The sequence below is a fragment of the Buteo buteo genome, unplaced genomic scaffold (genome assembly GCF_964188355.1).
Source record: "Buteo buteo unplaced genomic scaffold, bButBut1.hap1.1 HAP1_SCAFFOLD_51, whole genome shotgun sequence".
In the NCBI taxonomy this organism is placed as follows: domain Eukaryota; kingdom Metazoa; phylum Chordata; class Aves; order Accipitriformes; family Accipitridae; genus Buteo; species Buteo buteo.
Genome location: NW_027439217.1, coordinates 107501 through 119798, shown reverse-complemented (window position 1 = coordinate 119798; position 12298 = coordinate 107501).

The window sequence follows — 12298 nt, the reverse complement described above, 5'->3', positions numbered from 1 at the left end:
CGCCCGGTACTCCGGGGAAGTACCCATATACCCCCGCCCGGTACTCCGGGGCAGTACCCGCATACCCCCGCCCGGTACTCCGGGGAAGTACCCATATACCTCCACCCGGTACTCCGGGGCAGTACCCGCATACCCCCGCCCGGTACTCCGGGGCAGCACCCCTATGCCCCCGCCCGGTACTCCGGGGCAGTACCCGTATGCCCCCGCCCGGTACTCCGGGGTACTACCCGTAACCCCCACCTGTACTCCTTGGTAGTACCCGTATACCCCCGCCCGGTACTCCGGGGCAGTACCCGTGTACCCCCGCCAGTACTCCGGGGCAGTACCCATATACCTCCACCCGGTACTCCGGGGCAGTACCCGCATACCCCCGCCCGGTACTCCGGGGCAGTACCGGTACCCCCGCCCGGTACTCCGGGGTACTACCCGTAACCCGCACCTGTACTCCTTCCTTGGTAGTACCCGTATACCCCCGCCCGGTACTCCGGGGCAGTACCCGCATACCCCCGCCCGGTACTCCGGGGCAGTACCGGTACCCCCGCCCAGTACTCCGGGGTGCTACCCGTAACCCCCACCTGTACTCCTTCCTTGGTTGTACCCGTATACCCCCGCCCGGTACTCCGGGGCAGTACCCGCATACCCCCGCCCGGTACTCCGGGGCAGTACCGGTACCCCCGCCCGGTACTCCGGGGTGCTACCCGTAACCCCCACCTGTACTCCTTCCTTGGTAGTACCCGTATACCCCCGCCCGGTACTCCGGGGCAGTACCCGCATACCCCCGCCCGGTACTCCGGGGAAGTACCCATATACCTCCACCCGGTACTCCGGGGCAGTACCCGCATACCCCCGCCCGGTACTCTGGGGCAGTACCCGTATGCCCCCGCCCGGTACTCCGGGGTACTACCCGTAACCCCCACCTGTGCTCCTTCGTAGTACCCGTATACCCCCGTCCTGTACTCCTTGGTAGTACCCGTATACCGCCGCCCGGTACCCCGGGGTAGTACCCGTGTACCCCCGTCAGTACTCCGGGGCAGTACCGGTACCCCCGCCCGGTACGCCGGGGGAAAAACTGCTGTCCCTACGGGCGCGCGAGTTTAGACCCAGCCTTCCTACCCGACCCTCCGCCTTACGCCCGGTGTCCCCAGGCGACGTTCCGGGATAGAACCCGTTCCCCCACCAGTACTCTGGGCCCGTGGCGGAACCCTTTGTGATGCGCCGGAGTTCTACCTGCTGTCCCTACGGGCACGCGGCGATGGATCCCGGCCCCCCATCCTGACCCTCCAGGGTAGGCCCGGCCACCCTACCTGACCCTCCGGGGTCAGCCCGGTATCCCTACCCGACGCTCCGGGGTAGGCCTGGCGCCCCTACCTCATCCTCCGGGGTAGTACCCGTACCCCTACCGGTGCTCCGGGATACACCTGCTGTCCCTACAGGCGCTCCGGGGTAGGCCCGGCCACCCTACCTGACCCTCTGGGGTCAGCCCGGTGTCCCTACCCGACGCTCCGGGGTACGCCTGGCGCCCCTACCTCATGCTCCGGGGTAGTACCGGTACCCCTACCGGTGCTCCGGGGTACACCTGCTGTCCCTACAGGCGCTCCGGGGTAGGCCCGGCCACCCTACCTGACCCTCCGGGGTCAGCCCGGTATCCCTACCCGACGCTCCGGGGTAGGCCTGGCGCCCCTACCTCATGCTCCGGGGTAGTGCCGGTACCCCTGCCGGTGCTCCGGGGTACACCTGCGGTCCCTACAGGCGCTCCGGGGTAGGCCCAGCCACCCTACCTGACCCTCTGGGGTCAGCCCGGTATCCCTACCCGACGCTCCGGGGTAGGCCTGGCGCCCCTACCTCATCCTCCGGGGTAGTACCCGTACCCCTACCGGTGCTCCGGGATACACCTGCTGTCCCTACAGGCGCTCCGGGGTAGGCCCGGCCACCCTACCTGACCCTCCGGGGTCAGCCCGGTGTCCCTACCCGACGCTCCGGGGTACGCCTGGCGCCCCTACCTCATGCTCCGGGGTAGTGCCGGTACCCCTACCGGTGCTCCGGGGTACACCTGCGGTCCCTACAGGCGCTCCGGGGTAGGCCCGGCCACCCTACCTGACCCTCCGGGGTCAGCCCGGTATCCCTACCCGACGCTCCGGGGTAGGCCTGGCGCCCCTACCTCATCCTCCGGGGTAGTGCCGGTACCCCTGCCGGTGCTCCGGGGTACACCTGCGGTCCCTACAGGCGCTCCGGGGTAGGCCCGGCCACCCTACCTGACCCTCCGGGGTCAGCCCGGTATCCCTACCCGACGCTCCGGGGTAGGCCTGGCGCCCCTACCTCATCCTCCGGGGTAGTACCCGTACCCCTACCGGTGCTCCGGGATACACCTGCGGTCCCTACAGGCGCTCCGGGGTAGGCCCGGCCACCCTACCTGACCCTCTGGGGTCAGCCCGGTGTCCCTACCCGACGCTCCGGGGTAGGCCTGGCGCCCCTACCTCATCCTCCGGGGTAGTGCCGGTACCCCTGCCGGTGCTCCGGGGTACACCTGCGGTCCCTACAGGCGCTCCGGGGTAGGCCCGGCCACCCTACCTGACCCTCCGGGGTCAGCCCGGTATCCCTACCCGACGCTCCGGGGTAGGCCTGGCGCCCCTACCTCATCCTCCGGGGTAGTGCCGGTACCCCTGCCGGTGCTCCGGGGTACACCTGCGGTCCCTACAGGCGCTCCGGGGTAGGCCCGGCCACCCTACCTGACCCTCCGGGGTCAGCCCGGTATCCCTACCCGACGCTCCGGGGTAGGCCTGGCGCCCCTACCTCATCCTCCGGGGTAGTGCCGGTACCCCTGCCGGTGCTCCGGGGTACACCTGCGGTCCCTACAGGCGCTCCGGGGTAGGCCCGGCCACCCTACCTGACCCTCCGGGGTCAGCCCGGTATCCCTACCCGACGCTCCGGGGTAGGCCTGGCGCCCCTACCTCATCCTCCGGGGTAGTGCCGGTACCCCTGCCGGTGCTCCGGGGTACACCTGCGGTCCCTACAGGCGCTCCGGGGTAGGCCCGGCCACCCTACCTGACCCTCCGGGGTCAGCCCGGTATCCCTACCCGACGCTCCGGGGTAGGCCTGGCGCCCCTACCTCATCCTCCGGGGTAGTGCCGGTACCCCTGCCGGTGCTCCGGGGTACACCTGCGGTCCCTACAGGCGCTCCGGGGTAGGCCCGGCCACCCTACCTGACCCTCCGGGGTCAGCCCGGTATCCCTACCCGACGCTCCGGGGTAGGCCTGGCGCCCCTACCTCATCCTCCGGGGTAGTGCCGGTACCCCTGCCGGTGCTCCGGGGTACACCTGCGGTCCCTACAGGCGCTCCGGGGTAGGCCCGGCCACCCTACCTGACCCTCTGGGGTCAGCCCGGTGTCCCTACCCGACGCTCCGGGGTAGGCCTGGCGCCCCTACCTCATCCTCCGGGGTAGTGCCGGTACCCCTGCCGGTGCTCCGGGGTACACCTGCGGTCCCTACAGGCGCTCCGGGGTAGGCCCGGCCACCCTACCTGACCCTCCGGGGTCAGCCCGGTATCCCTACCCGACGCTCCGGGGTAGGCCTGGCGCCCCTACCTCATCCTCCGGGGTAGTGCCGGTACCCCTGCCGGTGCTCCGGGGTACACCTGCGGTCCCTACAGGCGCTCCGGGGTAGGCCCGGCCACCCTACCTGACCCTCTGGGGTCAGCCCGGTGTCCCTACCCGACGCTCCGGGGTAGGCCTGGCGCCCCTACCTCATCCTCCGGGGTAGTGCCGGTACCCCTGCCGGTGCTCCGGGGTACACCTGCGGTCCCTACAGGCGCTCCGGGGTAGGCCCGGCCACCCTACCTGACCCTCCGGGGTCAGCCCGGTATCCCTACCCGACGCTCCGGGGTAGGCCTGGCGCCCCTACCTCATCCTCCGGGGTAGTGCCGGTACCCCTGCCGGTGCTCCGGGGTACACCTGCGGTCCCTACAGGCGCTCCGGGGTAGGCCCGGCCACCCTACCTGACCCTCCGGGGTCAGCCCGGTGTCCCTACCCGACGCTCCGGGGTAGGCCTGGCGCCCCTACCTCATCCTCCGGGGTAGTGCCGGTACCCCTGCCGGTGCTCCGGGGTACACCTGCGGTCCCTACAGGCGCTCCGGGGTAGGCCCGGCCACCCTACCTGACCCTCCGGGGTCAGCCCGGTGTCCCTACCCGACGCTCCGGGGTAGGCCTGGCGCCCCTACCTCATCCTCCGGGGTAGTGCCGGTACCCCTGCCGGTGCTCCGGGGTACACCTGCGGTCCCTACAGGCGCTCCGGGGTAGGCCCGGCCACCCTACCTGACCCTCTGGGGTCATCCCGGTGTCCCTACCCGACGCTCCGGGGTAGGCCTGGCGCCCCTACCTCATCCTCCGGGGTAGTGCTGGTACCCCTACCGGTGCTCCGGGGTACACCTGCGGTCCCTACAGGCGCTCCGGGGTAGGCCCGGCCACCCTACCTGACTTTCTGGGGGTCAGCCCGGTATCCCTACCTGATGCTCCGGGGTAGTCCTGGCCTCCTTACCTGTGTCTCCGGGTAAACCTGGCCACGCTGCAGGGTCGGCCTGCACTCCCTGGCCGCGCTACGGGCCGGTCCTGATTAGTGTATTAAGACCGCTCCGCGATTCCACTTTCTTAAAATTTATTGTGTCTGACAGCTTGTCTTTTACCACGCACGCAGGCAGGCAGGCAGGCAGGCAGGCACGCGTCAAAAACGTGAGAGCAAAGCGTTACCCACAGTCGGAGTACTTTATCGGTAACGACTTCTTCGGGAAGAGGCGCCGACGCTGCTCTCTCGTCTCTGTACGAGTCGGTGGCCGTCCGGGTACCGCGTGGCACCGTTGGCGTGGGATCCGCTCCTAAACGAATACAGAAGAATCGATACGCTATGAATCGTCATCGATTGAAGTTATTAACAGTTGACGAGCGATGCTGGATTGTATCGTTTATGGAGCGTCACCTACCGACTGATTTAGCGCTACGCGGTAATACGCTTTCTGGCAGTTCCTTAAATAACAAAACTCATTCGTTCACGCACGCTAGGTGTGCGTCCCTTCGTTAATAGCCGGAGAAGGAATACGTACGTACGTACGTACGTACCTACCAGCGGATCGTCACGGATTGAATATGACTCGATTAGTAGTCACCAGTATTATAAATTACCGACTCCTAAAGTCTGATTGCGGCACTCCTTTAGGACCTTGCGACGCTCTTGGTTAACGTTAGCGTTCTCCGGCCCCTGCGTTATCGCGCATTAACTGTTCATTGGCCTCCGAGGGACGGCGGTCTCGCAGGCCTCTGAAGAAAGCCAGTCGGCTGCCTGACAAGCGGTCCCTGTGGCCGAGGCCGACTTAGCCGAGCATCCTCGGAGACGACGAGCTCGCGTGGCCGCCGTGCCGGCTGACCGGCCCACCCCGGGGCCGTTTCCCCCCCGCTCCCGTCGCCGAAGGAGCGCGCCCCCCGCCACCGCCTAAGGCCGCTGGGACCTTCCTCACCGCTCGAACGCATCCCGCCGGCGACGGAGCCGCTGATGCCCCTCTGTCGGAAGCGCGGCGCGCCTCTCCGGCAGCCCTGGCTGGGGCCCTGGAGCCCCAGGTCTCTGCCCAGGCCGAGGCACGCGGCTGCTGCTTTGCCAGGGACGGGTCCGACCGGGAGCCGAGCGCATCGCCCGTAGGCAGGCACGGGCGCAGGCCGGACGTCGAAGCGGCCGACCACCCGGGCTGTAACAGAGAAAGCGGCGTTAGCGACACCGTTACAAATCTTTCTCATTTCCACCTGCGTGCGCGCCCGCACCCCGCCAAAACAGGCCCCCGGCCCGAACGCCCACCGCCTGCTGCTGCAGCCGCTCACCCGCCCTTAGACACACGCACGCGCACGCACGCACTGCCCCCCCCCATTCGAGTCCCCGCCCCAAACACCTCCCGCCCGCCACCGCACCCACTCGCACGGGGCTACACACGTGCGCACCCCCCCCCCCGCAACCGGCCCCCCCCAGCCCAAACCCTCCACCCGCTGCCCCGCTCACAGTCGTGCGCTCAAAACGCACACGCGCGCAGCCCCCCCCCCCCCCCGCCCGAAACAGGGCCCCGGGCCGACACCCCCCACCCCCGTCACCCCGGGCCCGCCGCTGCACGCACACACACACCGCCCCCCCGCCCTCCCGCCACGCAGTTCGCGCCGAGCCTGGCTGCCCCTGCTCCCCCCTTCCGCCACCAGGCTTGCCGCCCCCGGTGGTGGAAGGCGGGAGACTTTAGGACCCTGCGGCGTCCCTGCCGGCTCCGTGCCCGGGCGGGAGAGGGGAGCCCCCCCGGTGCCCTGCCGTCTCTAAACCCCAGCTGCCGAGTCCCTATCCTGCCGCACCCGTGGCCCCGCTCCCGCCTTTCTTTCTCAGCCAGCCACGCACTCGCCCTGCTCCACTCCCGCCCGCCCCCGCCGCGGGGGGAAAACTAAAGGACCGGGGGGGTGGGACGGGGACGGGGACGGGGGAGAGAAGTAAAAAAAATAAAACTCCAACCGATCCAAACAGAAGCCTTCTCCGAAAAGACACACCGTCCCCCCTCGCCAGCCTGCCTCTGCGCCAGGCTCCCCGCCTGCTCGCCAGCCGCTCTCGCCCTGCTCCACTCCCGCCCGCCCCCGCCGCGGGGGGAAAACTAAACGACCGGGGGGGGGGGGGACGGGGACGGGGACGGGGACGGGGGAGAGAAGTAAAAAAAATAAAACTCCAACCGATCCAAACAGAAGCCTTCTCCGAAAAGACACACCGTCCCCCCTCGCCAGCCTGCCTCTGCGCCAGGCTCCCCGCCTGCTCGCCAGCCGCTCTCGCCCTGCTCCATTCCTGCCCGCCCCCGCCGCGGGGGGAAAACTAAACGACCGGGGGGGGGGGGGACGGGGACGGGGACGGGGACGGGGGAGAGAAGTAAAAAAAATAAAACTCCAACCGATCCAAACAGAAGCCTTCTCCGAAAAGACACACCGTCCCCCCTCGCCAGCCTGCCTCTGCGCCAGGCTCCCCGCCTGCTCGCCAGCCGCTCTCGCCCTGCTCCACTCCTGCCCGCCCCCGCCGCGGGGGGAAAACTAAACGACCGGGGGGGGGGGGACGGGGACGGGGACGGGGACGGGGGAGAGAAGTAAAAAAAATAAAACTCCAACCGATCCAAACAGAAGCCTTCTCCGAAAAGACACACCGTCCCCCCTCGCCAGCCTACCTCTGCGCCAGGCTCCCCGCCTGCTCGCCAGCCGCTCTCGCCCCCCCTCTTTTCTAGCCTCCTTTCCCCGCCGCTGCTGCCGCCGCGACTGAGCAGCAGACCGTTGCCGTGGCGGGAAACACCACAGTTTCCGGGGGCCCCGTTGCCGGGCTGCAGACCACCCCACCCAGCCACCCGCCCCCCAACCCCCCGTCTCCAGGGCGCCGGAAAGTCTGTGATCGGGTGGGGCCGGGGGAGGGGGGGGGGGGGGGGGGCTGCACCTACTGGCCTGCAGGTCCGGGACTGCAGCGCGGGGAGGGAGGGGGAGCACACCGGTGCAGGGGTGCGTGTAGCTGTGTGTGCCTGCGTCGCGTTCTGTGTGTGTGTGTGTGTGTGTGTGCGCGCGCCTCTGAGCGCGCGTGTGTCACCGGGGGGGGGGGGGTGGCAGTGCCTGCAGGATCGCAGATATGTATTTTAAAGTATTTATTTTATGAAAAAAAAGGAAAACGTCAAAAAAACACCAAAAAAAAACAGGCGGGGGGGGGGAGAAAAATTAAAAACAACCCCCCAAAAAAAGCCCAAGACCGCAAAAACCAAAACCAAAAGTCGGCGAGCACCCAGCAGCGCCGGGACCCGAACCTGAACCTGGCAAGGGGCTACCAGTCCTGAAGGCACCCAGTGAACAGCGAACTCGCGCCGGGGAGCCGGGCAGTTTGTGCCGGGGGCTGCCACCTCTGCCCGGACCCCGCCGACAGAATATGGTTGGGGGGGGGGGGGGCAGCAGCGGAGCAGAGGGGCTGGCTGGTGTGGTGAAGCTGGCAAGTGCCTGGCAGCCACCGGCTCGGAATAGGTGCGTGCACGTGCATGAGAACGACGAGGGTGGGGGGGGGGGGTGTGTGTGTCAGGAAACAAAAATTATTTTGAAAACTGGTTGTCGTTAATATTGTATTAATATTTCCCGCCGGAATCAATAAAGGTGAAATAACTCTTGCATCAGACAGTACGTTTAAACGTGCTCCCTTGGTGTAGAAGTGGTTCAAACTCGGGAAGGGGAGGGGGAAAGAAATGCCGTCCGGGAGAACCGGGAGAGGGTGGCCCTTTTAATCAGATTTGCTAAAATCTCAAAAGAAAGGAAAAAAAAAAAAAAACCGAAAAAAACGAACCAAAAACAGGCGCACCTGCCCCCCCCGCCCCCCCCCGCCCAAGGGGCACCGAACGGCTGCCAGGTCTACCCGGCTCCGCGGGCGGCCGCCAGGTCTACCCGGCTCCGGAGGCCGGCGCGGCCGCCGGCGGCGCCCGGAGGACGCGGGGTGTCGCTGCCGCAGCGGCCGGTGAAAAGGGCCGCCAGGTCTACCCGGCTCCGCGGGCGGCCGCCAGGTCTACCCGGCTCCGGAGGCCGGCGCGGCCGCCGGCGGCGCCCGGAGGACGCGGGGTGTCGCTGCCGCAGCGGCCGGTGAAAAGGGCCGCCAGGTCTACCCGGCTCCGCGGGCGGCCGCCAGGTCTACCCGGCTCCGGAGGCCGGCGCGGCCGCCGGCGGCGCCCGGAGGACGCGGGGTGTCGCTGCCGCAGCGGCCGGTGAAAAGGGCCGCCAGGTCTACCCGGCTCCGCGGGCGGCCGCCAGGTCTACCCGGCTCCGGAGGCCGGCGCGGCCGCCGGCGGCGCCCGGAGGACGCGGGGTGTCGCTGCCGCAGCGGCCGGTGAAAAGGGCTGCCAGGTCTACCCGGCTCCGCGGGCGGCCGCCAGGTCTACCCGGCTCCGGAGGCCGGCGCGGCCGCCGGCGGCGCCCGGAGGACGCGGGGTGTCGCTGCCGCAGCGGCCGGTGAAAAGAGCCGCCAGGTCTACCCGGCTCCGCGGGCGGCCGCCAGGTCTACCCGGCTCCGGAGGCCGGCGCGGCCGCCGGCGGCGCCCGGAGGACGCGGGGTGTCGCTGCCGCAGCGGCCGGTGAAAAGAGCCGCCAGGTCTACCCGGCTCCGCGGGCGGCCGCCAGGTCTACCCGGCTCCGGAGGCCGGCGCGGCCGCCGGCGGCGCCCGGAGGACGCGGGGTGTCGCTGCCGCAGCGGCCGGTGAAAAGAGCCGCCAGGTCTACCCGGCTCCGGCGGGACTTAGCCGCATTTCGGGGGCGGGGAGGTAGACCTGATAGCCCCGCCACTTTCTCGGAGCTGGCCAAGGGGTCGCTGTTTTTCGCTGCCTCCAGTTACGTCATCGTAAAAGTCGGTGTCATTGGCGGGTCTCCCCGGTGGGCAGGGACGGCACTCTTGGAGCCGGCCGGGGGCGGGGACGTGATCTCCCGTACTATAGGAGGTAGTGGTGACTCGTGCACGGAGCAGCGCTAGTGAGCGGCTGCAAGGCTTACGGCTCAGCCGGCGAAGTGGAGCGCTGGGCGGCCGTTGTGGTGGTGGTTTTGCCTGGTGGTTCGGCTCGTTTTCTGTCTGTTCGGCCGGTTGGTCTCTCCCGGTGTTTTCCAAGTAAGCCAGCCGGGCGCCTGCGAGGGTCTGGCAGGCTGGCGGTGGCTGTTGACCCGAGTGGTGCGAGAGGTGCAAAGGTGGATTCCGCAGGGCATAGCCCGGTGGCCGGCGGCGGCCACCGGCACTCGAACGCTGGAAGACCGGGTGGAGCCGAGCCTGCCTCGGCTTTCCCCCGGCCCCGGAGGGCCCGATGATGGCAAAGGTGGAGCGCTGGTATATGCGAGGGCAGCTGCCCGTGAGCATCCAGCCCGCCGCGGCTGCCGCCGCCTCCTGAGGGCCTGGTGATGGGCGGGCGAGGTGGCGGCACCTCGTCCTTTGACTCTGGCCTTAAGCTGGAGCGGGCAGAGCGGCAGCCGGTCCCGGTGGCTGGCAGCCGGATGCAGACGGCTGGGGGTTCTCGTGCGTGCCGCAGCTTCCCCCCAGCCCCCGAGGGCCCGATGATGGCACAGGTGAGAGGCCGCAGCGCCTCGTCCTGTTTTTGCCGGCATGAGCCACGCGTGGGCGGCCTGTGGTGTCCGGCCTGCCCCGGCTTGCCTGGTTGCAGGAGGGCTCGGTGGAAAGGTCTGCAGCGCTGTACCGGGTTTAGAGGTGGCGGCACCTCATCGCGTTTTCTCCGGCCTTAAGCTGGAGCCCATGCACGAATTGGGCAGAGTGCAAGCGGCAGCCGGTCCCGGTGGCTGGCAGCCGGATGCAGACGGCTGGGGGTTCTCGTGCGTGCCGCAGCTTCCCCCAGCCCCCGAGGGCCCGATGATGGCACAGGTGAGAGGCCGCAGCGCCTCGTCCTGTTTCTGCCGGCATGAGCCACGCGTGGGCGGCCTGTGGTGTCCGGCCTGCCCCGGCTTGCCTGGTTGCAGGAGGGCTCGGTGGAAAGGTCTGCAGCGCTGTACCGGGTTAGAGGTGGCGGCACCTCATCGCGTTTTCTCCGGCCTTAAGCTGGAGCCCATGCACGAATTGGGCAGAGTGCAAGCGGCAGCCGGTCCCGGTGGCTGGCAGCCGGATGCAGACGGCTGGGGGTTCTCGTGCGTGCCGCAGCTTCCCCCAGCCCCCGAGGGCCCGATGATGGCACAGGTGAGAGGCCGCAGCGCCTCGTCCTGTTTCTGCCGGCATGAGCCACGCGTGGGCGGCCTGTGGTGTCCGGCCTGCCCCGGCTTGCCTGGTTGCAGGAGGGCTCGGTGGAAAGGTCTGCAGCGCTGTACCGGGTTAGAGGTGGCGGCACCTCATCGCGTTTTCTCCGGCCTTAAGCTGGAGCCCGCGAAGCGGGAAGAAAAGTGCGGCTGTACCTGGTGGCTGGCAAGTCGAACGCAGGCGGCTGGGGTTGTCTCGCTTCTGTGGCATTCCCCCAGGCCCCGAACACCCGTGCGCGGCATGGGTCCAGGTGCCTTTTTTTTCCCCGACGGCAAGCGGTTGCCTGTGGGGCGGGCAAAGACCGGCAGCCGGTGGCGGTTGCCGGCACTCGAACGCTGGAGGAGCTGGGGGAGTTGAGCCTGCTGTGGCCATCCCCCGGTCCCGTTACCTTCCTCAAGGGAATCGTTGTCTGGAGCCGGGTGGCCCGTGGCACCTCCCGCTCCACGATTTGACTGATCCAGACCCACAGGCAGCGCCCGCTGAGGCGTCCTCGGGTGCGTCGGAGAGCCTCCACGGCGGGCCGGCTCTGCCGGTGTTCAGGCCGTTGGAGCACCTCTCGCAGGCGTTGCCCTCACTCGCACGCAGAGCCCCCGCACCTGCCGTCCGCCCCCGGTTGGCGACGGGTGCGAGTGGCCGTCGCTGTCCCAGGACTCGTGGCCGTGGGGCCTCCGCTCCTTCCTCCGTTCCCTTCCCTTACTGATCGATGAGGCGTTTAGGGCGCGTCGGAGGGGCTTCCCGGCGGGCCGGCTCTGCCGGTGTTCAGGCCGGCGTTGCACCTCTCCGCAGACGTTGCCCTCTCACTCGCACGCAGAGCCCCCGCACCTGCCGTCCGCCCCCGGTTGGCGATGGGTGCGAGTGGCCGTCGCTGTCCCAGGACTCGTGGCCGTGGGGCCTCCGCTCCTTCCTCCGTTCCCTTCCCTTACTGATCGATGAGGCGTTTAGGGCGCGTCGGAGGGGCTTCCCGGCGGGCCGGCTCTGCCGGTGTTCAGGCCGGCGTTGCACCTCTCCGCAGACGTTGCCCTCTCACTCGCACGCAGAGCCCCCGCACCTGCCGTCCGCCCCCGGTTGGCGATGGGTGCGAGTGGCCGTCGCTGTCCCAGGACTCGTGGCCGTGGGGCCTCCGCTCCTTCCTCCGTTCCCTTCCCTTACTGATCGATGAGGCGTTTAGGGCGCGTCGGAGGGGCTTCCCGGCGGGCCGGCTCTGCCGGTGTTCAGGCCGGCGTTGCACCTCTCCGCAGACGTTGCCCTCTCACTCGCACGCAGAGCCCCCGCACCTGCCGTCCGCCCCCGGTTGGCGATGGGTGCGAGTGGCCGTCGCTGTCCCAGGACTCGTGGCCGTGGGGCCTCCGCTCCTTCCTCCTTTCCCTTCCCTTACTGATCGATGAGGCCTTTCGGGTCGCGTCGGAGAGGGCCCTCGGCGGGCCGGCTCTTCTGTGCTCCCCGTAATAGGGAGTCACGGCAGTGTCCGGTGTTCAGGCAGGGTGGTCTCCTTTCCAATTCGCTTCCCGTTGCATGCGAAG